Here is a 15,094-nt window from a genome sequence, read left to right as displayed (position 1 = left end):
GGGGGGGGGGGGGGGGGGGGGGGGGGGGGGGGGGGGGGGGGGGGGGCTTCTTCTTCTTCTTGGTTTATGTCATTGGTTTAAACGACCCAAGACCCCGCCTTGATAAAACAGGAGAGTTAGACACAGTGTGACTACAGCCAAAGAGAGAGAGAGAGAGAGGGGGGAAGAGGGAAAAAAATAAAGCGGTGAAACAGTTAGAGAGACACCTACTCGGCGTTTAAGCTCGGCCGTATTTTAATAAACAAGGACGCGTACAACACACTGTAGTCTGTTCCCTGTTAGGTTCTCACTCCTCACTATCCGGTCGTTTCTTCACTATCTGCTAAAAGAAGCCGCTTTTGCAGCGCGCGCGGAGGATTAATAAGGTGGAATCAGAATTACTCCAAATCTTCACATGAAACATTTCTCCCCGAAGCGGATGATGCTGCCGCCGCCGACGACGACGTGTGCCTGAAAAAAGAAAAAAGAAAAAGTCGGCGACTCAACTTAAGAATAGACATCATCCAGGTAAGACTGCATTACAGGAGCAACACCAAACGCCGCTTTTCACGTTTATTTCAGTTGTGTGTTTCAAATGAGAGTTACAGGCTGCCGTCGGGTTTCAGGTCCGCATACAGCTCTGACCATGTGTGTCCACCTTACTGCGCCATGAAGATGGGGAATGGTCGGGCGGGTTGTACACACGGGGACGTTATTTTCTGACCACGTCAAACCTGCCACAACTGTCAAAATGTGCATACTAATACCCCGCGTTTCCCACCCCCCAGTGCTGCCATTAGTGTCCCTCACCTTTACATTGCACATATTCGGCAAAGACGCTGAGACTGTATTGTTTTTGCATAAACCGAGACCCCGTGCGGAGTGAGTGTAGGTTAAAAGAAAATAGGAAGTGCATTAGTAGTGTTTGCTGAATGGCTGTGGAGTTGTGTGTGTGTGTGCGCGCGCGCGCGCGCGTGTGTCTTGTGCTTTCTAGTGAGCCTGTTTGCCCATAAATCCTCTAATACCTCGCACTTGACTCGACTGTCTGAGTTTTTGTAGGCAAAATATTGTTGAGAAAGACGTCATCTGGTGTAATCTTAAGCGCTGATTGCTGCTGCTAAGGCTGTCCATCTTTCTTTCTATTTTTTTTATTTTTTTAGAGACAAGTCATTACTATGGAGCACATCTGCTGTCCAGGCTACAGAATCACAATGTCATTGACCTTTCACATGCATTAGTTTTGGCACAATTTTCTAAAAGATTTTTAAAATAAAGCTGCCATACACCCTTACAGATGAAAACTTTTTTTTTCATCACAGGGGCCCCACAAATGATAAAAGCAGTGGATCAAACGCCTGCGTTTGATGACATGTTGCCCTGAGGAATCCCGTCTGAAAGGATTTCGTGGTTTAGTGTGGGCAAATAAAGTGTGGCAGTAGATCCTTGCAAACACGGTAACTCTTTTGCAGTCTCTTGTTGTTACATGAGTGAAATGCAAGTGAAAGTGAGCCAGTCCTCATGTTTCTGGGGATGCCCCCATCATGATCCCCTGGAGGCTCCAGGATGTGACTTTGAAAACTGCTGAAGGAGAATAATCGACTGCTTTTTGTAGTTCCCGCTCTTGGACACTTTGCTGCTTTTTTTTTTTCCTCAGGCGAATTTATCCTTTTATTTATTTGGATTTTATTTACCGAGCTGATATTTGCAATGAGGATTTAGCACCATAGCTGACTGTGTAAACTTAAAAATTGGTCAGGAAAGTGCATCTCATGGTTACAGCCACTGTTAGGTGCCGACAGTGTATGAATGAGCTGCTAATTGCCTTGTGTTAACTTGTTAATTACACACACCATAGTATTCTTACACATTATTGGGCTAATTAATTCACTGATTACTCATAAAATATGACAACAAGGCAGTGTTGGATTAATGAAGAATTAGAGTTATCTTAATTTCTTATCACTCATTATTAAAAACATCATTGTCAGTCATTTGTTCTTGTCAACAAAGATTTCTATCCTCCTGGCACAACACCTAAAGAAATGTCATCTTGAAATATAAACAATTTATAGATAAGAACTTAGACTATGGTTCTATGTTGGTTAGTCACAATATAGCAAAGTTGAAAAAAAGATATTTTGTTTATGATGCCTGCAAACTAAATAGAGGATGACCTTGGTAAAGCAGCTCTTTGTCTGTCTTACGCGTGTGTGTATTGGATGAGGAAAGGGTTGTGTGAAAGAATATAAGGCCACTACAGATGTGTGCAGCTTGGACATCTGCTCTGTTGTTGGCCATTGTCAAGGAAGCAGTTAAGATGGTGGGCAGCTCAGAACAACAGAGCTCCCTTGTCAGAAAGCTCCATTAAACTGCTCCAGTCACAAGAGCAGCAGGGAAGTGGTCATAACACTGAGCAGTGTTCCTTTTCCTTACATGCCAGGTACATTCACAGACATTACTGGTCCACAGTGGATTTTTTCCCTCTCGGGACAATTAGTTCTTCATTCACAACCAACAAACTTGCCATACATAAGTTGTGAAAGCAACATATGTTTTGCAGAAACCTCCATTTTTTCCATTTACCTTCCCACATTGTGAGACAGCATTATCGCAGAATGAGGACTGTCATATTTCCAGGGAGGAAACTGAACAGACTCAGTTAGTCGACCCCGTGAAGTGCCTGCCCTCTGCCATCCTCTCCTGTGTTGCCGAGCAGCGCCCTATCACTCAAGGCAATTGAACGTCTCTGAGGGGACCTCTGTTAGCCCCGTGCAATATTTATTACCATCCATCATCCCAAGATTCTGGCTCTACGGGTGAATAACAGTGGCTGCTAAGTTCTGTGTTAAAAAGTTCCCTCGCCAGCGACCATTAGAAGGGATTTATGAGAGCAGCTTCCCTGAAAGCGCTGTGAGAGCGAGACGGAGCATGTTTCAGAGTCACTGCATACCCGCTGGGCTGTGGTACCGAATATGTCATGGATAGAATTCCGACTGGCTGAAAATCTGCCTGAACTTCTTTCCCAATTCAAGTTTGTCTTCTTAATAGGTCTTATGGTGTGCTCCCATTCAGCGTGAATTATTATATTATATTAATTATACACATGTACATTTGATATATCATGTTTATACAATTTAATTCCAATATTAACTGCATTACAAAGGCAACGGGAAAGCAACATCTCTGTCTTCTATGCACTTATTTCCTTTGTAGAAAGTCATTCTTACAGCAGAGATAGTAACGATAATGATCTAATATTCACCATGGTCTTTAATAAGGATCATTTAATGTATGCATACAGTGCTACAGAGCTGGTAAATCCTGCCTCCATGTCCTTTGAATGAGTATGAGCGCATGTTGTGTGAAAATTAGTATATCTGTGTATGCTCACTACCTCCCAATACAGTCTTTGATCCTGCAGAGACGAGATAGATTCTTTTTTTCTGAGTCTTTCCACTCTGTTGAGATTGTTTGTTTGTCAGAGTTGAAAACAATTGGTATGAATCTGATAGCGAGTGAAGCTATAGGGACAAGGGCAGATTGTAAATGAATGCCTTACTGTTCTCCTTTTAGGTCAATTTGAATATGTGTTTTTAATTGGTCTCTGAAGGCTAAGACTTCTGCTTTCTGCCGTCCTCAAAAGTGCCTGCATGATGTGACTGTGTTGAACTGAGGAGCCCGGGAGCAACGGTGTTCATTTGAAGCCCGGTGAACATGCTCATTATCTCCAACCAAAGGCAAGATTGATTTAGCTGAAAGCTGGGGTAATTTTTGAAAAAAAACACACAAAAAAAACCACGGAGGTAGAACTGTACACTGATCAAGACAGCTCTTTTCGCTCGGTCAAAGCGAATATGCTTAAAACAGAGCGCCGTAGTGGTATCTTCACTGCTCACAGCAACTAAAGGCACCATCATTCAGCCGGAGCTACTCTCTCGTGGCTTCAAAACTTCTCTAACCTTTAGAAATGGTATATTGAAAAGATATCTCAAAGAAACATTTTGCCTGTCATACCCATTTCTTTGCTTCTCTATTCTCCTGAGGCATTCTGCATCTTCATTTTTTGGCACATTGAAATGTGTGTTTGTGTTTGTGTGTGTGTGAGGGGGGTTGGAGTGGGGGGGGAGTGGGGCTGGGCTATCAGATTCTTCCCCTGTCATCGCTTAGTACCTCCTTTGCTATAATTTCATTGACAGTGGCAGCGATTGTGTTTTCTGGAGATACACAGGGGTAAAGGATAATTGGAGCAGTGACTGTCTTTTTCATGGTAACGGGGAAAGTGGAACCCTGTGCCAGCACTATTCTTTGTACCGTACAAAGGGACCAGATCCAGCGATACAGCTTGCATAAGAGATCTACAGTATGCTCTAACACAAACAGATGTATTTTATTCTGGCTAAAACTAGTAGAGCCGAACCTCATGTGGTTTCAGCGTTGGCTAGCAGGAATTTTCCTGCAGTTATTGGATTGGATCTAGCAGTCACTCTGCTTTTATCTTGCGCTGCTCTACATTAGTATCAGGGGAGAGCGAGGTGGCCATGTAATAAAGTTGAAGTACATTGTCTTTCAGCCATGTAAAAGGTCAAGTAACTCTTGTACCTTGACTGCTGATGGCGCTGTCAGGGACAGTCATGTTAGTATTAAGGTATAATGTCGTCGGGCAATGCAGCAGCACAGCAATTAGTTATTAATTATTTTCTTACAACTTAATACTCTTTCATTTAATGCATATTAATTGATGTGCTCCCGAATCCACACTCACACAACCCACCAAGGATTTCTCAAAGGCAAGCACAAAAGGCTTTTATTATCTTAAGGAGGAAGTGGTCTTTTGGGACGTAAAGTGCCCCTGCTCAATTGTGTATTACATTATGAAACAGACGTAAGTGAAATGAAATTATAACGTATCATCAGCACGGTGAAGGATCCTGTTGAATAATTACCTCGGCAGAGCCATTGTTGCAATGTCAGACTCGTTCTTTTGGATGTGATGGGGAGGGGGTGGTTTATGAAGCCCTCATGCAAGGGAATAAAAAGCAGTTTCAAGGTTAAACTGTGTGAAGGCCAAATGTTTGGGGAGGGTGGATTAATTTCATGTCCCATAATGTGATTTGCAATATCTCCTCCTCGCCTGCCCTTGGTTTCTTAGGAGATGTGCTAGCCTGATGAGAGCTGAGGGCAGGGGGGCTGCCGTAACTACTGGCTACATTTATAAGTGTTTACAGGACAACTAAATGGAATTATGGGAGATGATGCATGCTTACAAATTCACCATCATTTCCAGACCCCGTCTCATTACTGAATACAAATTCAGCGGATATCCTTCTGGTGCACAGTAGAGAAAATTAGCGTTCTCTCCTGCATGCAGACATGCACAAACACAGTCACTTACATAAATACATACAAACGCACAAACACAGGATGGGGGGTGGTTCCAGGAAAATCACTGTGTATCATTAATTGCAGGGCAGGCTATGAAGTAGGGAGAAGGACCACCAGGATAACAGCAGCAAGATCCAGAGGGCCTAAGAAGCCTGCTGTACTCGACACTTTATCACAGAGTATCTGCAGCTTATCCTCATGTATCTGCATATCAGCCCAGTTAATTAATCTGTTGGGTTGTCTTGTTTTCTGGCAAATTCTGTGTAATACAGATGTCTTCATGGATATGTGTGCATCATTCATTAATATAGATCCATTTGGACAAGCAAAAGAAAAACCTCCCAGTATGCAGTAGGAAGTGATAAATCGGTGATTAAGGTCAGCATAGGTAGTGAGTGGGTGGGCTTTAGGCTTTTTGTGGGGGGTGGTATCACTGGTAATATTTCCTCCCCACGGTGCCTACACTCTTGCACTCAGCTCTCAAGCGTCTAGATTAGGACTTCACAAAAAATGTGAGATACACTAATATCATCAGCTACTTACAAATCCTTTAAGATATGATTTAATAGGTTGTCCATAAAGCACCAACAGTTATGTGTATTCTATAACATGAACAAGAAAAAGAATTCTAAGGATGTAATGTGAAATTTATCTTGGCTTTTATATAATAAATTGTGATAAATTTCCATTTGTAACTTTTGAGGATGGAATTTCTCAGAATGTTTCAGAGCATCATTCGGCACACGAACACTGATACAGTCCAGTCATACTGCTTACAGTAAATTGCAGCCAACCGCCACACATTTTCTCAGTCCGACCTGCAGTTTACGAGGCTGAAAACCTACTATAGAGTGAAAGTGAAAGAGCAATGATGCAAATAAAAATGCAAAAAGTTTTGCTATATTGTAACCTCATTCTAAGCATGGACCTAAATGCCTATGGCCTAAAGGACAGCCCAACCACACAGTGACATGTGAGTGAAATTTTCTTGTCCAGATCGTTTTTTATGTCTTACCATTACTAAAATGTCTTGTGACTTTTAATGGTAATCCAATCAAAGTAATTTTTCCTTTTGTCCCCAATATGGTACAGCCAACTCCCAAACAAGACAAACTGCCGCTGTTGTCACTGCTTACTCCACTGACGGCCTGGAGAGAGTGTAGACAGCCATGTGCCCTTTGAGCCACATGACACCCACATATTTTCACCTGACAGCGAGGGAGGTCATGCTGAGGTTCGTGCAGTCCTCAACCCCCATCCTCCAGATCCCACCCACCAGTGTGTGCAGGCAACCGAGCCGGCTTGTAGGAGCAAGGACATGAACTGGTTGCTTACCTGCAAAAGCTTGTTCTCTGTTGTGGTAGGAGAGGGTTTTGCCTCTGTGCAACCTGTGTGGCCCACAACTAATTATTTAGTTTCTGTCTATAGAAAACATTTTGTCTGGTAATGATCCTAACGTTTTCTATTAAGCTCAACCACATATTGTTATAATCGCAGACACCATCGGGAGGACAGCTCTGTGACAGCACGCTTGTAACAAAAACAGTTCAAATCACTTCTCAATTTCAACTCCAGATATGTCTGCCTTCACATTGGGCTCCAGTATTTACAAAGATAATTAGCAGCTGCAAGTGGAAGCGGTGGGGTGGTGATGGTGGAGTGGATAAGACCCGGGTTCAATTCCCCACTGTGACGCACGCATCCACCAATGTGTCCCTGAGCAAGACACTTAACCTCCAGTTGCTCCAGAGCCATGCAACCTCTGACATATATAGCAGTTGTAAGTCGCTTTGGATAAAAGCGTCAGCTAAATGAATAAATGTAATGTATATTTAAAATAACCTGACCACGTGCTCACACCATCAGCGACAACAAGAGACAAACTGACCGGCAGTCATTTATTTCTAAAGACTGCAAAAGGACAGAGTGGCATGTTCACACCTTGAGGCAACATTATAAAATATGAAATGGATTGAATGAAATGGAGAAAATGTACTGAATCAGCTAGGTATATTTCCATGGAAATGGTGGTGTGACACTATTAAAATCAGCCTATCACTTAAACTTACCTTTTTGTCTGAAAAGACATCCAAGTCTTAGTCCTTGAAAGTTAGCAGTTTTCATCACCGGTGTACTGTACTAGGCTTGCCGCCATAAGCTGTATCATCACTGTTAGAAAAACTTGCACATTCGTGAAGATTCACACACTGTGACATACTTTCGGGGTGTAGGTCGAGTAAATGTAAGCCAGTGTATGCGTGGTTGGAATTGGTTTTGCACTTTTTGCTTTATATGTTGCTGTTGTGTCAGAGGACTGAATATGTGTAGGAACTGAATTTACCTCATTGTTTCTTCTGTTTGCATGTCGGTGTCACTGTGGCTGCTTTAGGTTTCCAGTGAAATCTCACCTTGTTTCTCTGTGAAAGGAGCAAGGAGAGAGTGGCATACTAATGCTGTTCCAGGTGTCCGTTGCAACATGTCTCAGTATTTAAAAACCTCTCCCAGGACATGGGGATGACCATACCACCATTTTACATGCACATACACACACACAGCACAAAAACAATACATGTCTTTCCTTTAGTTGTGGTGTACTCATTGCTCTGTGCATCAAGTCATCTTCTTTCTGTCAATGAGCTCTGGATCACCTTTCTTTGCAGTGGGTGATCTCTTATTTTTGGTTTCAGATTGGCTTCTGTCCCAGTGCAGCTGTAGTGTGATGCAGAACTGAAGTTAGGTTAGATCAACCTCTCACTGACTTCACACTTTGGCCAATTGTAAAGGCATATTCAGACCAACAACTGCGCTATGGCAAAAAATGCAGGCTTGCTGTATAATCACGATTATGAAATGGGAATGACAAGCAAAATGTGTCTTTGTTGCAGCATACCATTTCTGAAGATTGGTAGAGTTTTTAATCCATTGCATTCTAGGATAGACTGCCAAAAATGTTCCTGGCTACTTTTGTGGCAGTGCATTGCAACAACATCCTTCAACACACTGCTTTTATTAAAGCAAGCTCATGGATGGGACCTTGCAGCATTGGGCTAATTTGGTGATTTATTTGCCTAGTATAGAAATTTGTTGCACCTATGAAACATTTCCAGAGTTGTACAATCCAGCTTCAAAGGTGTGAAAACTCCCCATGTGGGGTCTTGACATTTAAAAGGCCTTCAAACCCGACTGCTTGGTTTGTATTTCATCCTCTGCCTGTACCCTATAGCAACACCAACGCAGCACTGTAGTGCTATTGTCTACCTGAAAGTGCAGTTAGTCAGGAGAATGAAAGGACCAGGTCTGCTTTCTCACATTTTCTAATCTCTCATCTTCAATTGCTTTTTCTCCTCCTCTTCTGCACGTATCCATCTCCGTTCCCCCTCCACCATAGTGAAGGTCTCATTGCTTATGTAATGTCTCTAAACATTTGTGCTGCATTAGGGGAAGTCAGGCATGCCAAAACTGAGCAAAACGTCCCTCTGTGCACCCCATAGAGGTGGGACAGATGGCAACCCTCGTTCCCAGTCTTGTAAACTGCCTGTGACAGGAGACATGGCACATACACAACTGAACTAGGGCAACGCTAACTAAGGCTTTACAGACAGTGGTGGACACAGTTGCATGCACACTCATAAGTGAGATGCTAATTTTCAAATACATAAAGCATCTCAGTTTGGTTCTCGCCTTTTTTTTTTTTTTTTTGGCTGTTAATTTCAGCATAGTGTTTATTGATTGCAGATTCATGGAAAAGTTCATAATCAGTGTAAATGCACCATTGTGTTGCTCCATCTGTGATCCAGACTGTAGCTCACCTATAACAAAGGCTATCAAGATTCCTGCATTAGATCATCCATCACAATGTTAAAGAAGGTGACCTGGAGTTGCTTTCTAATTTAGTCGTTAATCACCGCCACAGCAGAGTGTCGGGCACTTTCACTTTGTTCCCCCTTAACAACTCTCTGGGCAGAGTCCATTACTGTGTAAACAGACAGTGAAACACAGAAGAAATGAATGAAGATGCCCAGCAGAACCCCCAGAGGTGAGATCAAATGGCAAGCCTGTGATGATGAGGGATGTTTATGGCTGGCACTCTATTAAGAGGAGGCTCTTCCCTGCTGGCGCATAATGAACATCTACCTTGTGAAATGGTGGTTCTGAAGTTTTTTCCTTACACTGAATTACCGGTCATTCTCATCAAAATGTGCCAGCAGCGAGTCGGAGGAAGGGCCACTGATAGAGAGAATGGGTTTTATGGTAACCTGGCAAGGTGACTGGATTATGGCAACATTAGCCATGTTTATTTGAATAAATCTCCAACACCATATTCCCTCTTCTGTATGTTAATGACAGCTAGTTATGTCCTTTGAGGATGATATTTCAGGCCTGAACTCTTCATTTTTCTGTGTACACGGTAACGCCTCCTCCAGATGTCCCCCACTGCGGGAGGCTGTGAGGCACATGCAAAAGGCTTAGCGCCAACCACACACAAACAAACACACGCAGAGACGCACACACACACTCTCTCAGATCATCTCTGGGGGGCCCACGTCGGCTGACCTCTTACGAAATAAGCCAAGAGCAATGATAGGAGCAGTAAGACTGCAGAGCAGTTGTTTCTATCAAGAAGAGAGTTAAATATTGCTGACAAAAAGGGCAGTGTGTGTGTCGGGAGAGAAAGGAAAAACATCTCAGAAAGGAGAATGTTTTCGGAAACCACAGACAATGTACCATCTGCACACGGCGGGGTGTATGAGCGACACTGACTACTGCTGTGAGGAACTATTGCATTGTTATTAAATGGCTGTTGCCTCACTGGCAGCCATATTAAAGCCTCAGATCCTGTGTCTGATGCAAGGCAACAAGGAAGAGCGTGTGTGTGTGTGTGTGTGGGGGGGGGGTCTGGCCTTCTGGACATGGTGACACGATGTGCAGTTGCAATGACACAGATTAGAAGATGGCAGTACAAACTTCTTCAAAATGAAGAGGCAGAAAAGAGGCTTTTTTTCACTCTCTTTTTCCTCTAACCTCTCTGCCTCCCTCTCCCCGCCCACCACCTCTATTGGCTCAGCATCTTATACAAGGTGCAGTGAGAGAACAGCTTTTTTGTACTCAGGAGCTGTGTCTTAAGAAATGCAAATTTAGCAGCTCAGTCCATACCAGGTCTTGTTGTTGGGGGTCAGGCTTTCATTTTACATTAAACTTTTCTGTAAACTCGCCACTTTAACTCTGTATCCCTCAAGCAGTTCATCTGCAAAATTAATTTAATTTTGCGCTGGCTATTAAGTCGTGTCTCTCTTTTCATGGCTGAAGAGTCTGGATCCACTCCTGCTATAGCAGCATGTTGACTTATTGATGCTCGGTGCCCTTTGTGCACACTGAACTAGTGGCAGACAGTGCATGAAATGCCACTGAAGAGTAAGAGTTGATTAGCTCCTCTTGCTCTCCCTCATCTCATTCCCTCACACTCACGGCAGTAAAATGACTCTTGAGACTGCGCACTCTGCTAACAGTTTCTTGTTAACTTTCTTTGTGCCAGAGGTTAATAAAATTATGTAGAGTTTTTATGCATAATGTGAATTGTTGTCTCTGACTTGCCAAGCTTTATGTGCAGCTTCTGCCTATATTGAAGGAAGAAATATGTATGAAAGGTTTTTGACCGTTGTCCAACATTCCCATTCTGTGCAGCGTAGTCTAGTTACCTCTCCCTTACACAACCTTCAGTCGCTATACTCACTTATTATATTTATGTGGTTTTGCATCCATTTTTCTGGCTTCACCAGTTTTTTGCCACTTAATTAAAACAAATAGAAGTATGACTTCCATTTATTTAGTTTTAGACTCAAATTTCAGATTCCACACCTATCCTGTCTGCTTATAATTATTCTAGCAATTGTTAAGGTAATGTGTAGAAATCAATAATATAGTGCTGGGATTGATTTTTCTAAAGGAACCTGTCATGGCAAGTGGCATACAGTACAAGTTTATACACCACTTTTCTCGAGACCAATCTTCGGTTCAGGAGCCAGAAGTAGCACTCGTGGAAGAACTGGTTTGGCTTAGCATGTTCAGGCATTATTTGGTAGAGGAGGTAAGAGATGATTTTATGCCATTAAACCAGATCACTGTCTTCACCTGCTCTGAGAAAATTGGACTAAATTCAGTATTGGAAAAGTAATGAAATAAGTAAATGATAGAAAAATAAACGTGTATGAAAAAAAAAAAATTTTGGAATCAAGCAAGTCTGTCCTCACCCTTCTTATTTCTCGTACCTGTGCGAGGAGTGAATGGTGAATGCTCATAAATGTGCGCTGGAACTCCTGTTTTCCTGACAAAAGTTTCTAAGGGCCTGCTTTTTTGGAGGCCGCCATCCCGCTTGACGGAACCTGACATTTGGAAAGGTCTTATGAGGAGGATTTGTTTGTGACAGCTTCAAATTACAGTGGCACAGAGGGAACAGGAGAAAGGGGAGGGATGGAGGGATTGAGGAAGAAAATGGCTCCTGCTTATTTAAATGTCACTTCAACGAGGTGAATGTGTAAGCTGTTTTTTGCATTTCTCACAATGGGGAAAAACATTTCTTGCTGTGTTTTATTCCGTGTGTGTCTCTCCCTGTGTCTTTCTGTTTGGCTCAGGCTGCGTTATTGGCAGCGGACGTTAAGCCTTGTGAAGCTTTGCCAACATCTTGACAGTAACCACAAACCATTTAGTTGTTTGTTTTGTGTAGGTAGTGACTGAAGGACCAATAACTTGCGTCCTATTTGGATTTGAGGTTTGTGCTAGACTATATATACAGCTGTATAAAATACAAATTAATTTTCAGGCTCTCCCACACTCCATCCAAGTGCAGGAACAAGAGAAAAATGAGAAAGAAATGACTTTAAGTACAATCTGGGGGAGGAAAGCAGACAAGGAAAATAACTGATAAGTGCGTTGTGATTTCTCTATATGTGGAGTTATTTTCTTATATAACAACAGGTTTTTCTCAACAAAGGCTGTTATTTCTTGTCAGCACTCAACACACTTATGAGTTCATTGGGGGCTCTTTCTGTCACTGACCTTTTTAACAAGGATGTGAAGACCAAAATACATAGAGTGTCCCTCGGTGATGATAGTCAAATGTCACTCAAACTAAAGCACTGCAGCCAGACTCTCATACTGAGCTTCCAACAATAGTAAGGAGGAAGAGGTGCTGAGCCCTCTATCTCTTTTCCTTGACAAATAGCTGGTGACACTGTTGCATTAAGTCTTCACAAGTCATGCCAGCTGCTGGAATCAGATGACAAGTATCTTCATGTCTGCGTGTCTTAATCTGTTTCAGATGCTTCCAGCTTCATATATATAACTGGAATATTTATCACGGTGACGCTGCCTGCAAATGTCAATACATTATGTGACTTAAGTGACACCTGAGCTTGATGACTGGTTTTCCTGGAAAGGCGTTTGTCCTTTTGCCTACTTTTTCATTTTGCCCTGCTGCCATGACACATTTTATCAAAGAGCTGTCTGCGAGGTTACAACCTCAAGGACTCAGACTATACATCGCCAAACTGCTTCTAAATCTCAGTATGCACAAGTTCCCACGGTGCCAAATACAGACCTCCAAACTCTGCTTCTGCAAAAAGAGCATCTATTTTAACAGAGGCATTTCCCCATAATTAAACTAATGCATAGGAGAGTATGCTGGGGTGGCTCCCCTGATTAATGGAGCAATTACATAATCCATTACACTGAATTATGAATGTGCTAATGATGAGCTCATGTTGGGTAATGATTTCTGGAGTTTGCTTGTGTAAAATATGAAAAGAAAAGCAGAGAGGTCTGTCTGTGTTGGCAAATGTTCCTCTAATCACTAGAAGGTATAGCTAAGGAGAAAAAAGAAATGTGACTTCCTACAGCGGGTGGCAGTTCCACCATCACGGGTCATTGCTTCCTATTGTAGAAAGAACGCCTCCTACTGCTCCAGCTAAGACTGGATGTCGCTGATTTGAGGATCTCCTGCTATCAAATACTAAAGGCCATACAAATTTGAATTCATGTTTTCTGTAATTTTTTTGACGAGAACATAAAGTACGCAATTAAGAAGGAAAAAAGACAACATATAAAGGATGACAGTTGGCGACTGAGCTCTGTCATAATCTTCTTGGCTAAAACCATCACTGGCTGTAAAGCAATCATTTCTTGTTTACAGTCTTGTGTATTTGCTGGGATGTTCCTGGACTTGTGCAGCAGACATCTAGAAATAGCTCATATCTCTTTTGAACAGTCTTAGATATCTCAGAATACAAATCATTTGTTTTGAAGTTAACATCAACTCTACACTACAGTTGAATCTAGTGATAATTTTAATTAATGATTGAATATTAATAATAATGATCATGATTATTGATCGACCAATCGATGATTCAGCTAATTGTTTTAGCACAAGCTGATGCTGTATTTAGCTTGGCAGTGACATTGGCCATATCTGCTTGTATGCAAGATAATGAATTCATCATTTGAAGTAAAACTATACAGCAGCCACTTTGGGCACAGGTGGTAATTACATGAAAATAGTAAATGCCAGAGGTGGGAGTAAGTCACACATGTCTCAAGTCTTAACCTTCAAGTCTCAAGCAAGTCCCAAGTCACTGTGATTAAAGTCAAGCATGTCAAGTCAATTAATTGCTTGGGTCAAGCGAGTCACAAGTCATGTCATATGAAATTCTTAGGAATTCAGTTTGTTTAAACAGTTTAACAGGTGGCAATTCAACTGTATGATCATTTTGGAAGATGGAGTGAATGTTTCTGTTCTAACTATATTGAACTATACACAAAGGTGTTTCTATTATTTAGTCTACTATTGGCTTCACTGATGATTGAAATGGGGTAGAAAAATAGAGTAATAGAAACATGTGTCAGTAACGGTAAGCTCTTACCATTCCTGTAAAATTCATTTTAAACGCATATTCAAGGCATATCCAAAGTTAATTGAATCTTGAACCATTTGGAGTAAATGCATGTTTTTGGGACTTCTCTGAAAGATAACAAGTGTCTAACCCAAAACTCAGAATCACTGTAAATGCTACTGGAATTGATTAATTTAAGTTTAAACACACTAAAAGTAATATATTTTTTGTTTTACATGCAGACAACTACACTGTGGGGCCACAGCATAAAGCCGTACCTAGTCCAATTTTAAATTTTATACCATGAAAAATGAGTATTTTACACAGGTTTTTCTAAGGATTTGTCTTTTTTTTTATTATCTTTTTTTATTTTTTTCAAAAACAAAACTAACCCCTTGGCGGCAAGGAGCTGCCGCTGCATTATGAACTTCCTACATAAAGCTGGATATTGTTAGTAATTTAAATTTCGAGCAGCACACCACAAAGCTTGTTCAATCATGTTTTTATCAACTTAGAAATATAGCAAAAATTCGATCTGTGTTAACTTTTAAGGACACCGAGAGCATTTTACACGCCTTCATCTCATCACGCCTGGATTATTGCAACAGCCTTTTCACCTGTTTAACCCAAAAATCTATTGATCGACTCCAGACTGTCCAGAACTCAGCTGCCAGGCTTTTAACCAGAACAAAGAAATATGACCACATTACTCCTATTTTAGCTTCATTACACTGGCTCCCAGTATGTTTTAGAATTGACTTTAAAATTCTATTGATTACTTTTAAAGCTCTTCATGGCCTCTCGCCTTGTTATATTTCTGAACTTTTAGTCCCATACACACCAGCACGTAC

General features: G+C 41.7%; 1 protein-coding gene across 2 annotated transcripts in view; it reads left to right on the top strand.

Moving 5' to 3' along the window:
- The first annotated feature begins 158 nt into the window (after nt 1-158).
- Nucleotides 159-15,094, top strand: part of LOC123982504 (C-terminal-binding protein 2) — a 97,240-nt gene continuing 82,304 nt past the window's right edge. For both annotated transcript variants that reach the window (XM_046068062.1, XM_046068059.1), the window contains exon 1: nt 159-507. The gene's annotated coding sequence lies outside the window, so the exon portion shown is untranslated. The remainder of the gene's footprint in view (nt 508-15,094) is intronic.

The sequence above is a fragment of the Micropterus dolomieu genome, linkage group LG14, assembly GCF_021292245.1.
Source record: "Micropterus dolomieu isolate WLL.071019.BEF.003 ecotype Adirondacks linkage group LG14, ASM2129224v1, whole genome shotgun sequence".
Taxonomy (NCBI): Eukaryota; Metazoa; Chordata; class Actinopteri; order Centrarchiformes; family Centrarchidae; genus Micropterus; species Micropterus dolomieu.
Note: the sequence above shows the minus strand (reverse complement) of the source record. Positions and strands in the feature narration are given on the sequence as shown.